The 25,806-nt window shown below is 42.5% G+C and overlaps 1 protein-coding gene and 1 long non-coding RNA gene across 5 annotated transcripts in view; one reads left to right on the forward strand and one right to left on the reverse strand.

Moving 5' to 3' along the window:
* LOC138788748 (uncharacterized) overlaps positions 1-25,806 on the reverse strand; it is an 89,861-nt gene that overhangs the window by 32,983 nt on the left and 31,072 nt on the right. Inside the window, exon 2 of one of the 3 annotated variants that reach the window (XR_011362645.1) lies at positions 1,778-1,899. The exons of the other annotated variants lie outside the window; for them this stretch is intronic. This is a non-coding gene — a long non-coding RNA (uncharacterized lncRNA). The remainder of the gene's footprint in view (positions 1-1,777; positions 1,900-25,806) is intronic. 3 annotated transcript variants of the gene reach the window in all.
* FAM3D (FAM3 metabolism regulating signaling molecule D) overlaps positions 12,581-25,806 on the forward strand; it is a 56,286-nt gene continuing 43,060 nt past the window's right edge. Inside the window, exon 1 of one of the 2 annotated variants that reach the window (XM_069966960.1) lies at positions 12,581-12,738. The gene's annotated coding sequence lies outside the window, so the exon portion shown is untranslated. Of the gene's footprint in view, positions 12,739-13,043; positions 13,188-25,806 lie in introns of those variants that run through there. The other variant, XM_069966963.1, reaches the window with a different exon arrangement.

A 25,806-nucleotide genomic window follows, 5' to 3' on the forward strand; every position in this document is an offset into this window, starting at 1 on the left:
GATGACGGGAGTTCTGCGTTACCAGTCCAGCACATCTTCCCTATTTACGTGACGTGGGAAGGAGGCCTTATTCTTGCCACAGATCTCGTCCTGTGTGAATCGTTCTACCTACCAGTTGACCTAGAATATAAGGGTGTACACTGATTTACAATGTGTCAGGTTATGTAGATCTCTGCATAATCTTGTTTCTCAACCTCATGGAAGTATTCTATTATATTCAGCTTTAATTATCATAAATCAGAAACTAGATATTAAGCTTCTGTTGAATAGGCTGGCAAACCTAAAAGATTTCACATTTATTTGTACCTCTACAACCATCAGATATTTAGGCATTTGGTTTCTACAGAACCAGCAAGAAATGTTTAGACCTTATTTTCCGTCATGCCACTTTACCCTCCAGTTTTCTTTAGAACTCTGCATTGTCTGCTATTCCACAATGACTGAATATTATTACCATATTTTTCCTATGGACAATACTATATAACACATTATATACAGGCCAAAATTACCATTGTAAAGTGTCCATATACCAGTAGATATCGGTACTATGTAGGCTCTGCAGACCATATAGGTGATTACAGTGCAGTTATATCCAGTGATTAACTGGAGAAGTTTTCTCTGGTCCGATTCGCTCTATTAACAGTTCTTCTCCATCCTGGCCAAACTGGCAAAACTTTTCCGATTCATCCTTTATATCTGAAGAATCTTGTCAAATATCTTAGACAATACATGTTTCTAACACATGCTCACATTTTTTCCACCCATATTCAGGGTCATATTAACAGCTGCTGCTGCACTAGGCATTGAACCTCATCAATTAGCATCATGATTTTCTAGTTTTTGAAGATCATATTGATATCTGATCAGTCTTAGGCCGCCTTCCCACATTTACTGTATGAAACCACATGCAGCCAATACCAGACCCTCATGCGGTAACCAATGGGCGTATGGCCACTAATCCTGGTAACATCCAGATTAACACCCCCACACCAGACCTGACCAATACCAACCTCCCCCCCCCTCATAAAGACACCAGATTTACTGGCAAGTCTAAATGGGAGGTGGGAGACTAAAAAACAAAAACAAAAAAATGTTGTTTCCTTCCCCCTGCTCCCTGGTGCTGCACCCCTGAAAGGTGCTGCCCTAGGCACCGGACCATGGGTGCCTAGTGGTAAATACGGCCCTGCTCATAGTGACCCAAATAGTAATATGGTAGGTGCCCCTAGGAGGTAGACAGGTGCCTTCATTAAGGTAGACCTATTTAGGTAGACAGGTACACCCAGTAGGTACTTAGGTGTCCCCTAGGGCTATTGACAGTGGTGTTTTCTAGGCCAGTGATCCAGAATAAATGCCTCAGATCTCTGGTGTTGACAGCCAGAAGTTGTACCCCCATAGGCTGGGTATATGCTTCTGTGCCATAAGCAGCTGTCCTCCCTGCCTTCTTTTCCCAGCCCTGTAAACATATTTTCAACATACTTATTAAATAGTTCAATATTTTAAGTAAAGATGACTGGATCTACAGTATTAGTGAAGTGCTTTGCTAGGCTCAGCCGTCGGCTTGTCAGTCGGCTGCCTTTGAACTCCACTCCAGGTGCCTGCCAGGACTGCGCCCAGCTTTTCCAGGCACCGGAGCAGAGCTCAAAGGCACCCGACTGAGAAGCTGATAGCCGAGTAGATTTGCTCATCTTTAATCCTGAGTTAAAGGTGAACTCTGGGGAGGGGCCTTTTTGACATATGCCCAGGGATGGGTTGTTTAACAATAATAAAGTACACTTACCTTACTGGCTCATGCGCGGCTGGTATCTTACGACCTGTTGAGTTGTGTGGCCACTTCTGGCTACAGTGGTGTCCCGCCTAATTGTTGGCTGAGTGGGCCTGCAACAGCACGGCTCCAGAACCCTGAAATGGCCACACAACAGCGGTAAGATATCGGCAGCAGCACAAAAAGCCAGGGAGGTAAGTGTACTTTATTATTTTCAAACAACCCATTCTCAGCCATAGCTCTAAAAAGGCCCCTGCCTGGAGTACCCCTTTAAAAAGCATTCAAATAATGTCCAAGAATGTGTACAAGAAATGTCAGTGTGGGCGCTTAAACTTACATCCATCCTGTTACGTAAAAACATGCAAAGTGTACAGCAAATGAGTTTTCAGTTATTTGATTGCACTCAGTCGTAGCCCAATCACCAGGAAAAACATGATTACCTATCTTAAAGTGACACTGTCACCCCCTTTTTGCATTATGGCTTCTCCACACAGGTGTGAAGGGTAAATTTAGCAGTTTTTATACTTTCTTTTATATCATAGGTCTTGGTGCTTGATCCAGTAAAAAGTGATCTTTTATCATCTGCAGATTGTGCTACCTTGACGGGGCTTCACGGCCACAGCGCCACTTAGGCCCGCCCACAACACCACCATTGACCCCGCCCTGTGACGTCATCTGCGCAAAGGCCCTGCCCCTCGGCAGCCATTACAACAGGCCAGCCTAAAGGTCTAGGCCCCACCCTCTTTATGTCAGTCCATACCCATGGCCGCTGAGGGGGCGTGACATATGCGGCGATGGTGGTACAATTATTTTTACAGGTATAAGACGGATCTTGCATGCCCAGAGCATAGGCATATTATACGCCATCGAGAGGCCATAGTACAGTGTAGGGTCTTCCCCGATATGAGGCTACCTTATCGTGGTGGCGTGGTTTACACTGTTTGCAAATAGTAACCAAGAGCCTCATTATTTTTGTGGGAATTTTTTTTTTGCAGTTGGGGGGCTGCTTTTAACTATTTTCATGTCTGTAGTGGGTCTGTATCTTGCCATGGCGGTGAGCTGTTGCATTTTTTTGTATTTTCTTAGGGGTTTTTTGTGTGTATATGCGGTGTTGACGCCACAGGGGCGTGGCCAACGGTGGCGTTGTGGGCAAAGCTAAGTTGCTGCAAAATGACGTTTCAGGAACACCATGTTGTCCCTGCCTCCCCCCGCTGTCCCTAGCTGCGATCGGACAGCAGGAAGAGGCTGTCTCACACATACAGTATCCCAACATTATATACAATCACCCCTGTGCTACACAGCATGCCCACGGAAATATGTTGTATAAAAACAAAGGTACTAAATTTATTAGTGGGTTCGGGTAGGCTGGCTGCCACATAACTATTAACCTCTTAAGGAGCGGGCCTGAAATGGCCTTAAGGACCGTGCCAATTGTCACTTTTGCCTTTTCGTTTTTTCCTCCTCGTCTTCTAAGACCCATAACTCTTTTTTTTTTCCACCTAGAGGGCCATGTGAGGTCTTGTTTTTTTCAGGAACAGTAAAAATTTATGAAAACATGACTATTGTGGTGGACACAAGATAACTTAAACACTATGGTTTATTAGTGCAAATTAAAGCATACAGGTGAGTAGGATACATACAGTATTTAAAACAGTGGGGGTCATGGGTAGGAAATATGCCCCTATACTTACAAATTCTCACAGTATAGTAGGGAATGAAAAAGAAGTTGAAAAGATTGTGGTAGTCCCGTCTGAGGAAAATTGATCACATAAATAGATAATAAATCAGGACAGTCGTTATTGCAGGTACTCTCTAAGGATAGTCAGAGAGTCTTAAGTATGATGAAAATTTCCACTTCCGACGCGTTTCTCCCAAGTGGTGTGCAAGGGCTCATCAGGGAATAGTGTGGATATTTAGATATGTTCTGTGTATCCAAGTTGGTATTAGATGAATTGTAGCAAGCTGTCTTGTAAATGCAGGTAAATATACATAGGATTCATTATGCAACAGAGAAGGTTGAGGGTCGATAGCCTCCTAGTGGAGACACCTGGGATGTCTTTTGGTTGAGGGCTGTAATTGCACTCCCCGTAGCTATGAAATCAGCAGGTGATGAGGTCCTTACGGCTTGCAGGAGGAAAAAGATATAGGTGTTCCAGCAGATGCCGAGATGTAAGCAGAGGAGGCGAGATCGGCAGATGTCCATCCTTATGTTGGTAGGTGCGCCCAATGAACGCTCACCGGGCGCACCTACCAACACGAAGACGGACATCTGCCGATCTCTCTCAAAGAATGAACATGTTCAGCAGAGACGCACGCGAAATCCCATTGAAGCAATAGTATAGGCAGAATGACAAGCGTAAATTCTGCCTCTCTTAATCAGTGTGCCCATCCTCAGCGCCCTGTGCGTTGTATGGAGATGTCAGCTGGATAAATACTTCTGTTTGACTATGTGAGATGGGAATGTCCCTTTAAGTAGACGAAATGGGGGGCTGTGAGAGATTAGTGGGAGGCACAGTGAGGAAAGACAATGTCATCCTACCATTTTTTGCTGAGTATTCAGGTGCTGCAGTAATTGAAATATTCTTCACTGGACATTCTGTATTTGTCACTTGTATGAATCTTATTCTACATTATTTTCCACACTGACTTTTCAAAACACGATTTACGTCTATATATTATAGTTATATTATTGATTGTTGATACTGTAATATCAGCCACTGCTTTCCTCCTGACAGCAGACGTGCAACATATGTGTGTGGGATGACCTATGTACTATGTAAATATATGTGACCTACTAAGGAATTATTTGTAATGTATATCATTATCACTCATATTATTATTAGTCATATTATTATGACTAATCCATCAGTTACATTATAGTCATGCTACATTTTTCAGGTATAAATTAAGGATCTTTCGGCCTCACCCTACTCTTTGGGTCCAACCTAATCTGATATCACAGTCACATATAGGAGAGGACAATATGCATGTGCGTGTCCCTCTTCAGGTCAACCAGTTGGCTGGACATATTGTGTACAGTACACACTAGTGACCATGGGGGTCGTTCACGACGGCTGCGGACTGAGCGTATGTCGGGAAGAGGATGCACATTTGCCTCTTCTCCCTGGCTTATTCCTTGTGTATCCCCCACTCACCTGATGGGCGGGGAGGGATCAAGGCAAGGAGGTGGTGTGGCCTCCTACCGTGCCTGATTTACCATGATTTACGCATTATGTTAATCATGGCAGAAATCTACACTGCTCCTGAGCTTGGCAGGTGCAGGTCAAACCGCTGGTCGGGCGTGCACCTCTTAGGCGGGGCAATTGGGGCAAACAACGCTTAATTTAAGACCAGCATACGAGTACACAGGTCTTCATAAATGTCCCCCCAAGTGTTTTATTTTGTAAATATTGTAAAACCCTTAGGCTAGGTTCACACCGACGTTTTTCTCTCCGCCACAGTTCCGTTCAGTTACATTTTTAAACAATATAAACGGAATCTGATATATCCGTCCAACACCACATTCATTTCTATGTACTTTTATTGTGCTCCATTTGTCATATTTGTGCTCTGTATGCATGTATTTCGTCAGGGTTCCGTTTTTGTGAACGGAAAAAAAATATTGCATGCAGCTTTTTTTCTTCCGTTTGAAAAAATGGAACAGAAACGGAAAGTGTACCTCTGTGCCCAGACGACCAAGGACGTACCGGTACGTCATGAGCTATGAAGTGCGCTCCGGAGCGGAGCGCGCTTCATAGCAGGTGGGGGCCGGCTGCTATCAGCAGCTGGCACCTCACGGTTAATGACACGCTGCAGCGATCGTGCTGCAGTGTGCCTTTAACTCCTCAAACGTCGCTGCGCGGCCGCGGCGTTTAAGTGTAAGTGACCGGGGGAGTCCCCTGTCACTTACACATCGGGACCCCTGGAGTGTGACTGCGGGGGTCCCGATCCTTAAAACGGACCGTCGGAGGTCTCTCACCTGTCTCCGTGTGGTCCGATCGGCGATCTGCTGCACTAAGCTTGCACGGGCAGGCTCAATGAGCAGAGCGCTGACAATACTGATCAATGCTATGCCTATGGCATAGCAGTGATCAGTGTAAAAATCAAAGCAATGTATGTAAAAGTCCCCCAAAGGGACTTCAAATGTGTAAAAAAAAAAAAAAGTTAAAATCACTAATACACTACCCCAAAACCCCTCCCCCAATAAAAGTTGAAATCACCCTCTTTTCCCATTATATAAATAAAACACATAAAAATAAATAAATAAACATATAATATACCGTAGCGTGCGTAATTGTCCAATCTATTAAAATATAACAAGCGCACGGATTACCAATTTTATGTTACATTATATATTAAAAAAATCAATAAAAAGTGATCAAAACGTCTGATCTTCACAAATATGGTATTAATAAAAACTAGAGATCATGACGAATAAATTGACACCCCATACAGCCCCATAGGTGTAAAAATAAAAGTTCTACAAGCGTCACAATAGGCCCATTTTATTAATAACACTGGTCAACGGCCAATAAGGTTCCGACATGAAAACAGTTGATCTTAACTAATTTTGGGGTGCTGAAATCAAAAATGATGTTCAAATTTTGAAATTGGCTCTAATTTTCAAGATATAGACATACTTTCTATTTTCCTCACAGCCTGTGATACAATACTGGGAATACTGCAATCAGTATTGCATCAACTGGTATATTGCATCATCTTATGCTAAGTTTACACGAGGCGATTATTGGCCCGATCGTACGATTAACGATTTCGAAGTAACAATTTTTTTTATAGCGTACGGAAAAATCGTTTTGCGCTCGTGCGCCCGCAGCCTGGCCCGCCCGCAGCCCGCTCAACCGCAGCCCCCTGCGCCGCCCCGATCGCCACCCCTGCCGCTCCGATCGCAACCCCCGCCGCCGCTCCGATCGCCACCCCCACCGCCGCCCCCATCGCAACCCCCCCTGCTCCGATCACCCCCTGCCGCCGCTCCGATCGCCCCCCCCCCCCCGCCGCCGCTCCGATCGCCCCCCCGCCGACGCTCTGATCGCCCCCCGCTCCGATCGCCCCCGCCGCCCCGGCCACACGCATACGTTACCTGCTCCGCGCAGCAGGTCTTCCGACATCCCCGGCTCCCATCTTCAGCACATTGATTGGCTGAAGAGATGAGCCGGGAATTTCAAACGGCTCCTCTTCAGCCAATCAGTGCTCCTCTTCAGCACTGATTGGCTGAAGGGGAGCCGTTTGAAATTCCCGGCTCATCTCTTTAGCCAATCAATGCAAGGCAGCACTGATTGGCTGAACGGGGAAGTCGGGAATTTCAAACGGCTTCCCTTCAGCCAATCAGTGCTGCCTTGCATTGATTGGCTGAAGAGATGAGTCGGAAATTTCAAACGGCTCTCCTTCAGCCAATCAGTGCTCCTCTTCAGCACTGATTGGCTGAAGGGGAGCCGTTTGAAATTCCCGGCTCATCTCTTCAGCCAATCAATGCAAGGCAGCACTGATTGGCTGAACGGGGGAGCCGGGAATTTCAAACGGCTCCCCTTCAGCCAATCAGTGCTGCCTTGCATTGATTGGCTGAAGAGATGAGTCGGGAATTTCAAACGGCTCCCCTTCAGCCAATCAGTGCTGAAGAGGAGCACTGATTGGCTGAAGAGGAGCCGTTTGAAATTCCCGGCTCATCTCCTAAGCCAATCAGTGCGCTGAAGAGGGAAGCCGGGAATGTCCGAAGACCTGCTGCGCGGAGCAGGTAACGTATGTTATTGGCCGCGGCGGTGGGGGCGATCGGAGCCGCGGCGGGGGTGGCGATCGGGGCGGCAGGGATGGCGATCGGAGCAGCGGGGGTGGCGATTGGAGCGGCGGCAGGGGAGGCGATCGGGCCGGCGCAGGGGGCTGCGGATGAGTAGGGGGCCGGGCTGCGAGCGGGGGGCCAGACTATCGCGCGACGACTGTTTATACGGAACGATTGGCGAATTTTTTGCGATCGGCGAACGACGATTTATGAACATGTTAAAAGATCAAAATGAACGATTTTTCGATCGTTCGCCGCATTTACACGTACGATTATCGTTCAAATTCGATCGTTATCGCGAAAATTCGCCCGATAATCGTTTCGTGTAAACGTAGCATTAGAATGACCAATATGGAAAAAAGGTATCAGGGTAAGGCTAGGTTCACACTTCGTTTTTGAAATCCGTTTTTTTACAAAAAAAAGGGAAGGAAAAAAACGTATGCATTTGTGTGCATCCGTTCTTCCATTGACTTCCATAAAAAAAAACGGATCAAAACGAATCCGTTTTTTTTATGGACACAAAAGTAGTGTCAGCTACGTTTTTGTGTCCGTTAAAAAAAACGGATCCGTTTTTTTTTTACAATGGAAGTCAATGGAAAAATAGATCAAAACAGTTTTTTGCAAAAAACTGGATGAAAAAAACGGATTGCAAAAACGCAGTGTGAATCAATGCTTGCAGATTACTGTTGGACCATTATCAGAGACAATCCCATGTATGAATACAAAAGACGTGTAAATGCACCGAGTAGCCATTGAATAAGGAGCGGCATTCCAGAATTCAATAAACATAATTAATTTGTAAAAATTCTTGGATATGTCTGTAAATTGTAGTTGATTTCAGATAGAATTAAGTTTCCTATGAATATATTTTAAAAGTTTATGAACAGTAACCTTGCTTCCTTATGATGCAGAAGTAATAAATATGTCGGCTATTATACTGTATTCTATACAATTCACAAAACAGTAACTAGTAAGTATGAGAACTCTTCCATATCATAGAAACTAGAACATTTTTCCTTGTGATATTTGAATTCAGCACATAAAAATCATTAAGAAATGGCTAATTTTATTTCTTAACCAAATTTTGAAAATTTGTTGGCCAGTGTAATTAATTGCCAAAAAAAAAGGATTTCATAAAAAAAATATATATAACATTAGAAAATCTGTGTAAACCTGCATATGGTTGTGTTCAGACTGACCTATAGAATAATGTTATCATGTCACTTTTACCGTATAGTGCATTACGTAGACACAGGAACCCCCCAAACGTTACCATATTGCATTCTTTTTTACAATTTCACCAATTTATATCTTCATAAATAATATATTTAGGATTCTGTCATACATGTTATGGTAAAATAAAAGACGCCATTACAAAGTACAGCTATTCCTGTAAAAAACAAGCCCCCACATGGCCCTTTAGATAGACAACTGAAAGTGCTAGAGCTCTTAGAAGAGGAGGAGGGAAAAACGAAAGCGCAAAGAACAAAATTTGCGCGGTCCACTGGGTCTTTTAGGGCCTGGTTCTCAAAGGGTTAATTGTAGTCAATGAGGACGGATGTAAACATTTCCGTTTACATCCGTTTGCATCAGTTTTGTCATTGAGCATGTGCAGAAGAAGTGGGAAACCAAAGAAGAAAAATGAACTGATATGCAAACGGATGCATAGTCAATCCGAACCCGAACTTTCGGCATTTGATTAGCGGTGGCTGCTGAAGTTGGATAAAGCCCTAAGGCTATGTGGAAAACATGGATATAGTCATTGGCTGTATCCATGTTTTCCAGACAACCTTAGAGCTTTATCCAAGTTCAGCAGCCCCAGCTAATCAAGTGCCGAACGTTCGGGTTCGGATCGACTCGAGCATGACTGATGTAAACTGATGGACAAAAGTCATTTTTTTAAAGCCAAAATGCAAACGGACAATGAAAAAAAGGACAAATTGCAATAAGCATTTTACAATCAGTTCGCATCAGTCTGCTCATCAGTTTTTTGCTTATCCATTCAATTAATCTGGATGCATCCGTTAGCAAATAAGAAAAACGTTAGTGTGAACCCAGCCTTAGGCTGGGTTCACACTACGGTTTTGCGATCCGTTATTTTTTTTCATGTTTTTTTGCAAAAAAAACGGATTGAAAACGGATTGAAAAAACGGATGCATTTGTGTGCATCCGTTTTGATCCGTTTTTCTATTGACTTCCATTTTAAAAAAAGGATCAAAACGGATAATTTTTTTTACTGTACACAAAAAAGTAGTCAACCTCATTTTTGTGTCAGTTAAAAAAAAACGGATCTGTTTTGATCCATTTTTTATTATAATGGAAGTCATTGGAAAGACGGATCAAAACGGATGCACACAAATGCATCATTTCTTTTTCATCCGTTGTTGCACAAATCGGATGAAAAATAAACGGATTGCAGAAGTGTAGTGTGAACCCAGCCTTAGGCTATGTTCACACAATGTATATGTTTCCGGCTGTGATTATTACGAGAATATACGTTGCATTGTTGTCTATGGGATCCCGGCCAGAGCGTATGCACAGGGTATACGCTCTGGCCGGGATCTCTTGCGGCGCCGTAAACAAGTAACGTCAGTTTTCTGCGGCCGTTATTCAGTGAATATCAGCCGTAGAAAACCATGTCAGTGCACACTGTGGAGCGAGCGGCTGCGGGCGCTTGCTACATGGTGTGCTGTGGAGAGTTCTGATGCGTGCGCGCACGGATGCACCCGCATCAGAACCCTACGGCCGAAAATATCATCACGTCTCTCATGTTGTGTGAACATGGCCTTAGATTGTTAAAAAGTCACATATTTTTGCAAGCTTGTGCAAAAATTGTCAACCTTTTTAAAGGTGTTATCCAGCGCTACAAAAACATGGCCACTTTTCACCCTACTGTTGTCTCTAGTTCAGGTGCGGTTTGCAATTAAGCTCCATTTACTTCAATGGAACTGAGTTTCAAAACCCCACCCAAACTGGAGACAAGAGTAGGGGGAAAGTGGCCATGTTTTTGTAGCGCTGGATAACCCCTTTAATATTATGCACCTTACTTGACAAGGGGGTGCAGCATTGCATGAAAGGAGACATATAATTCTGGTTCCAGCATTGCAACCACAGATGCACAGGATTTCGGGGTGTGCACCTCTTAAAAAATCAAGCAGAGCAGACATGGGGGTAAACTTGGAATTAGAGCAGTGTATGAAACACTACTCCTGTATGAAACACACTCTGTCCAGAGACTTTGGAATTTTAGACACATCCATCACTTGCAGAACCTGATTGCTTTGTGTTTTTATCGCATCCTAACAATGTGGTGTAGATGCATTGTTTTTATAGTTGACCAAAGCCTGACATACCTGTATTGAGGTTATTGGTGGGAAAGTATGTGACATGGAAGAATAGAAGGTATGTCTTTCAATACCTTTTGTGATTTATGTGGTGGATGTATTTTTGTTGCTGGAAGCATCTTGTATTGCAGTCTTACTGACTACACGTGTTGTAAAAATAAGTGATTGCTAGCCCCCGCCATAACTATTTTGTATAGTCACTATACCTACCTGCACAATTTGTCCTAAACTGTGGTCCCTAACTGGGTGACGGTCCCTAATCTGGAGTGAGTGCACAGGAGGGGAAAAGAGGTCAGACAGACCAGACACTACCAAAAAGTCACATATAAGTACACAAAGAATAACCAGAAAACAAGCCAAAAGGTAAAAACCACAAAAACAGAATAGGAGAGCAGGCAAGCTGGGTCAGAGCCATGCGGTCAGTGTCAGGTCCAAATCGTGATGCAAAGGCTGAATCAAAATACAGGCAGGAAATCAGGGTATTGGGAAAGCTGGATGCAAATCTAAAAGTCTAATGCTGCTTCCCCTATTTGCAATGACAAACAAAAATCAAAAAATCATGCCCCCGATTCTTCACCAAAAGCTATAAGAGGATGCTGATAAATTCGGCAACTTTGTGCGGCTATTGGTGAAGAAATGGGGCATGATTGTGGATGGATTGTAATCACAAATGTGGGAACGCATCCTGGAATGCCAACACCAGATCTAAGTGGTTTAGTGCTCCATTCTCCTCCACCATTCCCCTGACAACCTGGCGGAGTTTCTACAGGCTCAAATTAACATTATTTATCCTCAATCAAAAAGTCATATAAATCCCACAAAAAGCTCAATCAACAGAAAAAAAAAAGCGATGTTCAAATTAAACAAAATTTGTTGTTGCCAAGCAATAAACCATGTAAAAGGTAATATATAGATTTTTGGAAATACATTTTCTGACCCAGAGAATCAGGATATTTTTTGATTTTATACCACATGTTGAACAATGCAAATTTAAAGGGAACCTGTCAGCCCGGCTGCCATGGCGGAGCCTGCCCGAGACTGAAGCAGTCGTTTTCTATGAACGTCGGACCATTCTTTAATGATCTGTACAACCGTGCTCAGCTTCAGGCCATGATTTCTCCGCCTCGGGACCGGGTCCAGGAGCAGGACTTCCAGGGGGGGTTAAGTATGCTAAGCTCCACCGGAGGTCGGCGGGCTCCGCCACGGCGGCCGAGCTGACAGGTCCTCTTTAATAAATAATGTGTACTTCAAAATGGTGCAGTTAAACAATTAAACATGGATAGGCTGTATCTATGTTTTCCAGGACTCCCTAGGGTTGTATTCAACCACCGGTAATCAAATGCAGAGTTCGGGTTCGGACGTTCACAGTGTTGGTTCATCACTAGTCACAATCCACAAGCTAAGCTAAGAGTCCTATAAAAAAATATAAGCAAAAAATGAGAAGTAATACTTGATAACTAGGCAGCACCTGCTTAGTGAGAGAGTCTTTCATAGAAAATCATAAGATTAGTAACATCTATCTGTATAGAGGAAATCCTAATGCAATGGATTGCCATCTATTATGAGCCAGTGTATTAAGTCAGGTGTCTGTACAGGGAGGACACCAACGTTGCACTTTTTACAAATCAGGGCGTGTTACAGGTCCGTGAACCAACTTTAAGAACAGTAAGACGCTGCATGATTTTCCAGTTTATCAGACTCAATCTCCTCCCTTCACAAGGTGTAATGTGCCTCCTCATATAGCTTGTCAAACAGGAATCGTCCTCAGGAGAATAACCTTGGGTGATATACTGGCTTGTTCTGATCATCCACCGAACCAGAGACTTGTCCTCCCCTCACAAGTAAGTGACCACATGTAATATTTCTCATGGACAATGCCGTCATCTGTCTGTGTTATAGAATTCTGCATGGAAATTAGTCTTCAATAGATCTTAAGGACTAAACGCACTGGTGTCAGTGAAGGAGTTAAATATGAACACAGAACTTATTATAATACTCTGTCTATATAATCAGGTTTCATTTCCTTCTATGAGATAGATCATAAAGTTTTATTTCTCCCATGTAATTCCCTGGTTTATGAGGGTGGGTAGTCTCTGGTGAACTTTGGTCCTATGATGTGTCCTTTCTAACGTCTCGCTAAGATATTGTAAGATAAGTGACATGAGATGACAGGCTGTGGAAAAAGGAAATGTACATGTTACTGTGTCAGGCATTCGGTTTTTTATATTTCACTTTTAAAGCTGGTCATTGTGTGCCATTTTTCTCCGGATACCTCGAAACAAGCCCAAAGGTGAGTGAGGGCGCATCTGTATGTTATTTTTAATAGAATAAAAAGTTTTCTAGGTTTTTGGATAGGAAGATTTTAACCCATGTATTCAGTAAGTATAGCGTCCACTAGAGCATTAACTAGAGGAGTAGTATAGCTGAGTTTGTCAGTTGTCATTTTGATGATACACGTAATCATAGTCAAAATCAGCCTGATCTTTATGCCTTTTACTGTGCAGGTCTTACCGATAAGACTATAATAGACACAGATTCCTACACAACATTATACTATACAGCAGGCATATTGGACTCCACAGGTTCTTCTTTGCAGCTGTTCCCAAGGATATACTCTCCTACAGGAGCTCTAGTTTTTCAGACACGTCAAAGGACAGAGACCTATGAGCTTGGACTCATAGGGCTTTACCAAGATTCATTGCTCTTTAACTTTGTTTCGGCAATTTACTTAATTTTTTTTATTTATTTTTTTTAAATCAACTGGTGTTGCACAGATTTGTAAATTACCTCTATTTAGCCTTCCAGTATTTATCAGCCACTGAATTCCGTGCAAGATGTGGATTTTTTTCTTTCTGACACTTTGCTCTCTGTTGCCACCTCTGTCCATGACAAGAACTAGGGATGAGCAAACTTTTGAAAAGTTCGGTTCCATCCGTCGAATTTTTGTGAAGTTCAGATTCGTACGAACCGAAATTAAAACCAACCTTGCTATAACGGCTGAATAATTGCAGCTACAATAGTGGGAGTCTGATAGGGTATAGTTTCCTTTAGTTGCAGTTGCTATTACAATGAAAAAAAGTGGAAAAATATTGAAATAATTAGCCATGGTCTAAGTGATTACAAGGGACATAGGACACAAAGTTCCTTGGACCCAGTAGGGTGGAAAACAAACATTTGACAGTGGAACCAGCAGCAGTAATATTACTGTATTGGACCCAGTATGGTTGAGAACAGACAATTGACGGAGGAGGAGGAAGAGGAGGCAGTAGCACTTGATTGCACCTAGCTCAGTTTGGTTAAAAAGAGACTATTGGAGGAGGCGGCACCACTTGATTGTACCCTGCCCAGTATGGTTGAGAACAGACTATTTGAGGAGGAGGAGGATGTTCAGCCTTGGAGTGGTGGCCTGGGAATCCTCGCTGATGATGTTGGTCACCGCACTTTCAAGAACACGGACGAGTGGGATGATTTCGTTGATGCCTGCTCACAAACAGAGTCGCGTCCTCAAAAGGGTCAACAATTGGCACGACATGTTCGAAGAAACCTGTGCATTATGAGGTTTATCACATGTGCTATACAAAGTGTATGACTCCCTGCTGCACTGCAGAGACAATGTTTCTCACTTTGTGGGCTACAACACTTCCTACCGTTAGTTGACCTGGGGTCAGCCATTCATATATCTCCTTCTCCTCCCTGATGGTCCGGAGGAGCCCCTGCCCCCTGTGGCTCCGTTCACCCAGGCTCACAAATGGAGGACAACCTGTTTTTTCCTTAATAAATTCGATAAGCTTGAACACTGAAGTTGCTTTCATGTGTCTTGGTTGATACTCACAGACAGCTGTCACATTACATTTTTGATAAGGCAGCACCCAGGTATATCTGAGGAGACTAATTTAAGGTCTCACCCTAACAGGAGTGACGTCACACATCTTGATATTCACAGAAAACCAGGATACAAGGGATTATAGGAGTAATAATCATTTGTATCCTGGTCTATTCTGTGAAAAAAGTACAATTTTGCATCGCCATTGTTATTTTTACCAGATTCGTAACAAACTTTCTCAAAGTTCGGTTCGGTACCAAACTTTTTGCAAAGTTTGTAACGAATCTGGTTTGTAACAGTTCGGTTCGCTCATCCCTAACAGGAACTGTCCAGAGCAGCAGAGGTTTTCCATGGGGATTTACTTCTGCTTTATACAGCTTCTGACATGGACAGAGGTGGCAGCAGAGAGCACTGTGTCACACTGAAAAGAATACACCACTTCCTGCAGGACCTACAGCAGCTGATAAGTACTGGAAAGCTTGCAATTTTTTAATAGAAGTCATTTACAAATCTATATAGCTTTCTAACGCAAGTTGATTTGAAAACATTCTTTTCCTCCAGAGAACCCCTTTAACATTGCACCAGCAGGCTTCAGCTCTTGGCACCCTGTTTGGAGATAACCATGTTTTACTCTTCCAAGTTTACTCTTGTCCTTGCATCTCTATACTATGTGTAGTGGTGGTACATTAAACTGCAGAGTTGCCCAATTAACTTAAATGGGACAAGGTTGCAGTTCCCTGCATAGCCGCTACAATCTGCAGGGGTACCAGTAGTTGGACCCCACCAACCTAATATTGATGGCCTATTTAAAGTTAATCAGTTTTTACAGACTATATAACCCTTAAAAAAACTTTGTTGTTAGTTTAGTGGGAGAAACCTCTAAGGATAAAAAAAGGGTGTGGAATTGAGTGAGATCAGGTAGGTGCCAAAGTACCGGAACATTGTTACGAAGGGCCAGAAGATGGGCTATAACAGTTCAATATAGTTATGCCTGAAGAGTTGTTTGCAGGTATCGAGTACTGTTGCCTTGTAATACTCCCTTCAGTTTTTGGTTGAAATTTAACGATAATATCCTTTTGAAGTCTATATGTTCGCCTCATGTTTGAAGGCTAGTCACCTTTGGGGATTCCAGTTTTCCCTTACTCCCCAAAAAAAGCATACACAAAGGTTAAGCTAGCTTATATGTCACTTCAGGCTGGATGATAAAAGCAGTCGGATGGCGGAACACCTTTGTCTGACTTTAGCACTAGTTTTTTTGTATAACCCTGAAGGTTAGGCATGACGTAATGAGGAGTCCTTTTTATAATTATTACTGTGTAATAATCTGCTTACTGTGTCATTTACAAGCACAAAGAAATGTAAAAATAATGCCATAGATGTAAAGGTTCTTCTCTATGTCCAACTGCGACCGTGCATGTTAATCATTGGTGTGTTTATTCTTATGGTGAAATTATTACTGATTACTTATTACTGATAGATAGAAGAGAACGATAACTGCACCCCTAAAATACTGGGGGAAAGGCTCTGATTCTCTTCATGCATGGTGCCCTCTGTTGCCTTTGATTTGGTATATTTTTTGAGGTTGACTCTGCACATACATGATCTAGTGCTTCCCCCAGCCCCATCATGAAAATGTGAAGTGTACAGGCAGATGCATGTCTACCTAGTTGCCACCTCCATTCATTGTACTGACTTATAGGATAAGGTCCCCACAGAATCTACTGCTTGCACCAACAGTCAATAGGTGGAACACCACTACAACGCCCAATAATATCATACTAATACAAATACAATTGAAGGGAAAAATCTTTATTTTACCATTAAGCCTATTAGAGTGAGTCACCTGAACAATAATTATAAAGCATATAAGGCTGGGTTCACACTGCGTTTTTAGCATACGTTTAACGGATCCGTTTTGATCCGTTTTTTTATAATGGAAGTCAATGGGAAAACGGATCAAAACGGATGCACACAAATGCATCCGTTTTTGCAATCCGGTTTTCATCAGGATGAAAAACGGATTGCAAAAACGCAGTGTGAACCCAGCCTATCTGTTTTACTTTTTAGGGAATGCACAGGTTCTAGAACACGTCATATATTATCTATATGACAACAGTGGTAGAAAGCTATAGAAATAGGTATCCTTTTTGTTTGGATTGATTTGCATAGATAGTATATCGAAAGAATTTCTATATATTACTTCCTGCTACAACTTTCCCAGAATATGACAGGTCAGCACAGTGGATGGCATTGTCTTGGTTAATGATTAAGGATGTAACTATTAAGACTGAGCCAGAAGACTAGATAGCTCTTAATTTCTAATCTTAAAGGGGTTATCCAGTGCACACCGTCTGTATATATGGACTGTGGGGGAACTCTGGTGTGTAGTTTCTTCAACTTTATTTCCATTGACTTTAAAGGTGTTTCATCTGCAACAGAGGTCACCAGGATATGTTGTGCAACACATCTGTTCTAGTGTTAGTTTGCCGGCTTATGACTGTGTACACAGCTTGGCAGGATCCTGTAAAATGGAAAAAATGAAATGACCTGTAGGAAAAAAAATGAGCAATGAAGTAGCTGGTTCTCAGCTGTTCTGAGAATGTACCGAAGTTAAACTGTACCTGTCATTTGTAAAAACTTTTGACATGTCATACAGACATGTTAAAAGTTTTGAACGGACCAATTGTGAAAACGAGCCGTGAAAAGATCGCAGTAAGCACGATCCTCTCCTATCTCTGTATCATGTGATATCAGTCGGGCTCCATAGACTTAGATAGGCAATCAGACAGAGCCCAACTGATCACGTGACCCAGAGCTGGGCGAGGATCCCGCTTAGCGTTCTGAACACTCAGACCCGGACCAATCAAATCTTTTGATGTCTCTAGTCAAAAGTTTTTACAAATGACAGTGACACTTCAGGGTCCAGCGATTCAGCATTTACAGAATATGTAAGGTTTAAATACACCAAATGAATGCCAGGGGAAAAAAGCGACATTGGGGCTGGGTAAAGTGTTCAACTTATCATGTCCTACATGTTACTTTCTTTTAGACTCTATACACAATAAGGCCATGTTCACACAATGTAAGTTCCATACTAATCACTGCCGCTGTCAGAAAAGATCATCCCTCCATACTACAGCAGAGTTCTGATGGGGGCGCATCCGTGCATGCCCGCATCAGAACTCCCCACTACACATTATGCCCGGACGATGACCCAGGCAGATGCACCCCCGCAGCTCCCTGCCCCCCAGCTCCTACCTGCGCTGACAGTGCTCGTTTGCTCCTTTGCATTACCCCGTGTAATAGGGTCTTATGGGATTACTTAAGATAAGGGTATTCCAGCAGCCCCCTGCTTATAATCACAGATTGACAGACAGGAAGTCTCCCATTAGTTTTGGACCTAGTGGTGAGAATGAAAACTTTAAGATTTCAGGTTTACTTTATAATATAGGTCGTAAAATTTTAAATGTTACCAAAAATTCTTTAAAAATATTTTTAACGTAAACTTTTAAAACAACAGGTTTAACACATTTTCTGATGACTTATTCCCTTTAAGCTGGGCATACACATAACATAATCTCTATTTAATGAATGCATAGGTACTAAAGCACTTCCATATATTATCTATATGACAACACTGCTAGAGCCGTGCGGCTCTGTCACTAAAGTGCAGTGGAGATTCAAACAGTTTCCTCGCTCCCATCATGATATTGATACATCATGCCAGGCGGGGAAACACTCCACTACAGGGCTTCCCAGTCCATAGCATCCATAAACTATGGGACGTGGCAATAAGCTCTAAGGCTGGTTTTACACGACAGTCAGTATGTCAGTCAGAGGAAAACTATTATGGAAAGACTTGTACGTTGTATGTGTTTTAGATCCACTCTTATGGAAAAATGCTAATGGAAAATTCTGATCAAGACACTGCTGTGTGGAACCAGCCTAACACGTAGAGCTACCTTTAGGCCTCAATCTGTCATTAATAAACCATCGGCCCAGGTGATCACAATCTCTAGGCTGACAAGGTGAAACAAAAGGTGCCTCTCCCATTGCCTACATGTCTCAGACTCGGTATTCGGTATTGATTACAGCACCTAAAGGATTTAAGCAACTATTACAGGGGGCAACTCTGAGGAGCAAACGAGCGCTGTCGCAGGGGTGCTGCCCGGGTGATTGCTAGATCGTCCGGGCAGCCCATAGGGGATAGCGGCGGTCTGCTGCCTCCGCTCCTGTTTCACGGAGCGATGGCAGTAGACTGCAACGATCAGCCATAATTGTTCATATCGGCTGATCGTTGCCTTCTATTACACGGAATGATTATCGTCCATAACGGGCGATATCAGCCGAATACGACTGATAATCGTTCCGTGTAATAAGGCCTGTAGTGAGAAAGTTCAGAGTTTCTTTATCTTATGTGACAGCTGACCAAGGATGATCATGCAGGTGAACTGCTGTGCACAGTCAGCACAATGTATAGCTCTGCTCAGTACTCCATGACCATAGTTGATCTATAGATCAAGGAGCAGAATAAGATGTTAACTGCATATACTCCATTAAAGGGGTTGGCCACTTTACAGCAAAACAGTACTGACAACAGTTTCTCCAGGCTGGGCTGCCCTGCTCTGTGGTGATTCTGTCCATAAGATGGCTGAGCATGGAGAAGCATGTGACCATGCCCCTCCTCTTGTGTCCTCCATAGGAATAGAACAAAGGGTAGAAAAAACAGGCAGAGGACGGCGCCTCGTGTGATACCGCAAAGGTTGTTGGTAATGAGAAAGGGAAGGTAGCAAGGCTCACCTTGTTGCCCCTTGGGCTTTATGCATATCACCCTGAGGTAGGGTAGGTGGATGGAAGGTTGATCCTGACGTGGGTCCAGGCGGAAGTCCTTCTGATGTGATGTTAGGCTGCAAGAGCTAGTTGAGGGTACATGAACGGGATACTCCCAGAAAAAAAGGGGCCCGTATGATACAAGAAACAAACGTAAAAACAAGAAGTGGCTTGAAACAGCCGTACCCGAGTGATAACCAGCGCTGCCCAACACAGTATTCAGGAGTAGAGTGCAAATAAAAGTGTAAAAGTTTATTGCATGCTGCACATATTACGCGTTTCAAGAGTACTAGGCTCTCTTCATCAGATTAAGTGCATGGTATAGATGGTAACAACAGGGTTTAAACCCTGTTGTTACCATCTATACCATGCACTTAATCTGATGAAGAGAGCCTAGTACTCTTGAAACGCGTAATATGTGCAGCATGCAATAAACTTTTACATTTTTATTTGCACTCTACTCCTGAATACTGTGTTGGGCAGCGCTGGTTATCACTCGGGTACGGCTGTTTCAAGCCACTTCTTGTTTTTACGTTTGTTCCTCCATAGGAATAAACAGGCTTAGTGGTGGACACTGGAAGGGCGGGGCATGGTCACATGCTCCTCCATGTCGGCTATCTTATGGACAGACTCACCACAGAGCAGGACAGCACACCCTAGACGAGGGGAGTCTGATATTAGCTCTATGATGTAAACAGGAAGCTGCTCTCAGTATATACAGTGGGCACACCTACTAAGGCCGAGTTCACACTACGTATCCCACCAGCCGTTCTGTGAACCAGCTGTGTCACAGAACGGCCGGTGTCAGTGAAGTTTATCCCAGCCAATACTCCACCTGCATCCCGGTTCACCAATAAACACACACAGAGCCGCACTCTCCACTGTGTGACCTGTCAGACTTGTGCGTCTGCTATTCAATGAATAGTGGCCGTACAAAACTGACATGTCAGTTTTTCTTGCGACCGCTAGGGATCCCGACCAGAGCATATACTATGGGGGAGATTTATCAAACTGGTGTAAAGTAAACCTAGCTAAGTTGCCCCTAGCAACCAATTGGATTCCACTTTTAATTGCTCACAGACTCTTTGGAAAATTAAACGTGGAATCTGATTGGTTGCTAGGGGCAACTGAGCCAATTCCACTTTACAACATGTTTGATAAATCTCCCCCCATGTGTATACACTCCGGCCTGGGATCCCATAGACTGCAGTACAACGTAAGTTTTGTATTAATCATGACCGTTGTTGCAAATCTACAACAACCGCTGTGGTTAATACAAAACTTACATTGTGTGAACATGGCCTAATACTGTACACTGCACAATTTTACTATAAAGTGGCCAACCCCTTTAAATTTAGATTTCTTTTTTTTCCTCTTCATCACTAAGGAATTGTCTTTCATGAGGAATTATTATTTGTTGGCCATGAACCAATTAGTCAGCATTTAAAAGGGTCATCTAATTTTTGTCCCAGCTTGGCATCCACAACTATGATGCCCAAATGCTCTAATAAAACATATGGACAGTGGTTGTCCCCATAAGACAATCCTGCTAAATAAGCTTGAGATATGAGGCTGAACACCTGATCATAAGATTGGTAACTAAGAACAACAAAGATTTCATCATTTACAATTGTTACTGTAGAAATGCCGTTTGAACGTCACACTTGATTTGTCAATGCAAATTAATACTGGATGGCTTTATGTCACAGGGCACTGTTTGTTCTTGTCCTAAGCCAAGATATTTCAGTTACCTGGTGTGGTATTTTATACCATGATGAATGCAATAAAGGGTAAGGCCCAGGTTGATAAAAAAAAAAGCTGTCTGATTTCTTTATAGCGACCTAGACTTACTTTGATAAATTGAAAGCTGAGCTGATCAGTTGCTATGGTCAAAACCACAAATGTTTTGTCCTAGGACAAATAACTATAAAATAGAAAAAAATCTTTTTAAATAACAAAAAACCAACAAGAATCATACAAGACACATACAAAAACATATAATAAATACAAATAACATACAAAAAACATCTGCGCTATATAGCCACATCACTGCTATAATGCATATAGTCAGGGCCGGCGTTAGGGGGGGGGCAAAGAGGGCAGTTGCCCAGGGCCCCCATCCCCCAGGGGCCCCCTGCCCCAGTTACAGTGAGTGTTAGGTGCAGGAGCGCACAGACAGCGTCCTGCAGCCTCTGTCAGTGATCCCTGGCTGCAGCTTATGGCTGCTATCAGTGGTCACACAGAGGCTACAGGACGCTCTGCTCCGGAGTGTGTAGCTTCCCCCTCCCCCTCCCTTCTGTACCATGTGATTTCCTCTCTCTTCCTGGTGTGGAGCTGTCGGGACGATAGAGGAGAGGGCTGCAGGGTGAGGTGCAGAACCTCCTGCTGCTGCTGCCATGGACAAGGACAACTACACCCAGCATGCTGTTAGAGGGGGTAAGTATACTGTACATGTAGTGTGTGTATGAATGCTATGTGTATAATGGATGAATGCAGTGTGTGTTACATGTCATGTGTGTAGTGTGTGGGCTGGATGGTTTGGATCTGTATAATGTGTTTTTATGGATGTGTTAGAGTGTGTGTGTGTGTGTGTGTGTATGTATATATATATATATATATATATATATATATATATATATATATATATATAATATTAGTGTGTGTGTATTAGCACTGCTGACTCCAAGTGTTGAGGTGAATAGACTGTATATAGGAGCTGCAGCCATTCTCTGGTGACCACTGAGGCCGCTGATTGGCTGCAGCTCCTATGTATAGTGTATGATGATGTCACTAAGGCAACACGGTGTATTTTATTGAGAAAAAAATAAGGTGGCGGTCACTGTATGGTGGTAATATTGGTCCGTATATAGTGTATATAGAGTCATTATGCAGTGGTCAGTCTATGGTGGTAATATTGGTCTGTATATAGTGTGTATAGAGAGTTATTACCACCATAGAGTGACCGCCACATAATGACTCTATATACACTATATACAGACCAATATTACTGCCATAGACTGACCGCCACATAATGCATAATGACTCTATATACACACTATATACAAACCATTATTACCACCATAGAGTGACCGCCACATAATGACTCTATATACACTATATACAGAGCGATATTACAGCCATAGACTGACCGCCACATAATGCATAATGACTCTATATACACTATACAAACCATTATTACCGCCATAGAGTGACCGCCACATGATATTGGTCTGTATATAGTGTATATAGAGTCATTATGTGGTGATCACTCTATGGCAGTAATATTGGTCTGTATATAGTGTGTATAGTGTCATTATACAGTGGTCAGTCTATGGTGGTAAAATTGGTCTGTATATAGTGTATATAGAGTTATTTCCGCCATAGAGTGACCGCCACATAATGACTCTTTATATACACTATATACAGACCAATATTACCGCCATAGAGTGACCGCCGCATAATGACTCTATATATACACTATATACAGACCAATATTACCGCTATACAGTGACCTCCACATGATATTGGTCTGTATATAGTGTGTATATAGAGTCATTATGTGGTGATCACACTATGGTGGTAATATTGGTCTGTATATGGTGTATATATGGAGTCATTATGTGGTGGTCATGGTGTGTGCTGGTCTGTATATAGAGTCATTATGTGGCGGTCAGTCTATAGCGGTAATATTGGTCTGTATATAGTGTGTATATAGAATCATTATGCAGTGGTCACTCTATGGCAGTAATATTAGTCTGTATATAGGATCATTATGTGGTGGTCACTCTATGGCAGTAATATTGATCTGTATATAGTGTATACAGAGTCATTATGCGGTGGTCAGTTTATGGCGGTAATATTGGTCTGTATATAGTTTATATAGGGTTATTATGTGGTGGTCACTCTATGGCAGTAATATTGGTCTGTATATAGTGTATACAGAGTCATTATGTGATGGTCAGTCTATAGTAGTAATATTGGTCTGTATATAGTGTATATAGAATCATTATGTTGCGGTCATGGTGTGGTGCTAATATTGGCGTGTATATAGAGTCATTATGGGGCGGTCACTTTATGGTGGTAATATTGGCCTATACATAGTATGTTTTCATCAATAACGGTATGGAGGTAATATTTGGTCCTGATATAGTGATTTTTTTTATTTTATTTTTTAAAACCATGCATATAGATAGTTTTTGTGTTTACACCACTAGCGGCGGTGCTGACATGTAGCGGCGGTCCTGACATGTAGCGGCAGTCCCGGCATGTAGCGGCAGTCCCGGCATGTAACCTTCTGAATTGACTCAATGTGACTAAGGGCCATAATACACGGAGCGAAAATTGTCCTAACCTGGCCGATATCGCTCTGTGTATATAGAGACAACAGTAATCAAATGATCATTGTCTTTTGGCAAGTGTAAAAATCATTGTCTGCTGATGCGTGCGTATAACATAATAAAGCTGTTACTTACCTGATCACGTTCCCCGGTGTCCTCAGGCCTTGTCTGTTTGTTACGGCCAGTGATTGGCTGAATGGCCGATCACTTCAGAGAGAGGACCAGAAGTGAAAGCTGGGACTGGGGGATCCCACAGACAAGGCCTGAGGACACCAGGGAATGTGGTCAGGTAGTATATATCTTCATTGTTCACTATATACAGCAAGGGCTGCACACACATCACTAATGAGATATATATATATATATATATATATATATATAAAATCTCATCTGGCCCCATCCTCCCCATACACAGGAATGTTCGGCACAGCTGAGCGTTTCTGTGTTCTCTATAGGAGGGGTAAGCCATAGCCAGACAGATCTGATGACGGCTTGTCTCTCTGAGAACAAAGAGGTTGGATGTTGATTTTCCATCAAGCCCAACCCCATATGTCCACTGATATCATGTCAGAGGACTGTACAAAGAGCCCCATTCACCTTACACTGATGGCCGAACCCACCACGAGCAGCAGGTACCACCAAAAAGTGTATGGGAACCTTAAATTGCTGCTACAATATTTCAGCATTTGGGGCCCCACCTTCAACTTTGCCCAGGGCCACATTTAGTCTAAAACCGGCCCTGCATATAGTTCTAGCCTAAGGTATTCAAGATCTATGCTGGCTATTTCCCTGAAGATATGCTGAAGGTTTGCTCAAGAAAAATGGGACACACCACTAAACGTTTAACCCCTTAAGGACAGAGCCTGAAATGGCCTTAATGACAGAGACAAATTTTATGAATATGACCAGTGTCACTTTAGTCATTAATACCTTCGGGATGCTTTTACCTATCCGGCTGATTCTGAGATTGTTTTCTCGTGACATATTGTACTTTACATTTCTGGTAAATTGGAGTCGATACTCATAACAAATCTTTATGAAAAAAACCCAAATAATGTGAAAAAATGTGAAAAAATGCATTTTTCCAACTTTGAAACTTTTTTGCGTATACAGAAAGTGGTTATACCACATAAATTATATATTAAATAGCATTAGCAACATGTCTACTTTATGTTGGCGGCATTTATTAAACTATTTTTCATTTTTTTTACACAATAGGGAGCTTAAAACATTAGCAGCAAATTTCCAAATTTTCAGTAAAATTTCAAAATCAGATATTTTTAGGGACCTGTTCAGGTTTAAAGTGTATTTGAGGGGCCTGTATGTTAGAAAGCCCCACAAAGCACCCCATTTCAGAAACTGCACCCCCCAAACTCTGCAAAAGCACATCCAGAAAGTGTTTTACCCCTTTAGGGGAGTCACAGAAATAAAAGCTAAGTGTGTAAGGAATTTGAAAATTTTAATTTTCTGTGCAGAAATTTTATTGTAATCCAATATTTTTCATAATTATAAACCTATTACCAGAGAAATGCACCCCAATAATTATTGCCCCGTTTCTGCAGTTTATAGAAATACTCCATATGTGGCCCTATTGCGCTATTTGACGCAACCACAAGCCTCAGATATAAGGGAGCGCCTAGTGAATTTCAACGCCTCCGTTATATTTGGTCATTTTTGACTGTACCACTTCAGGTTGGCAGAGGCTCTGGGGTGTCAAAACCTAAAAAAACACCCCTAAAGGGACACCATTCAGAAAACTACACCCCTCAAGGAATGTAACAAGGGGTGCGGTGAGCATCTGGACCCCACAGGTGCTTCACAGATTTTCCGAACAATATGGCGTGAAAAAAGAAAAATTTATTTTTTACACTAAAACGTTGTTCTAGCCTTCAATTTTTCATTTTCTTAAAGGGATAAGA

This window comes from Dendropsophus ebraccatus, chromosome 4 (genome assembly GCF_027789765.1).
Source record: "Dendropsophus ebraccatus isolate aDenEbr1 chromosome 4, aDenEbr1.pat, whole genome shotgun sequence".
NCBI lineage: Eukaryota > Metazoa > Chordata > Amphibia > Anura > Hylidae > Dendropsophus > Dendropsophus ebraccatus.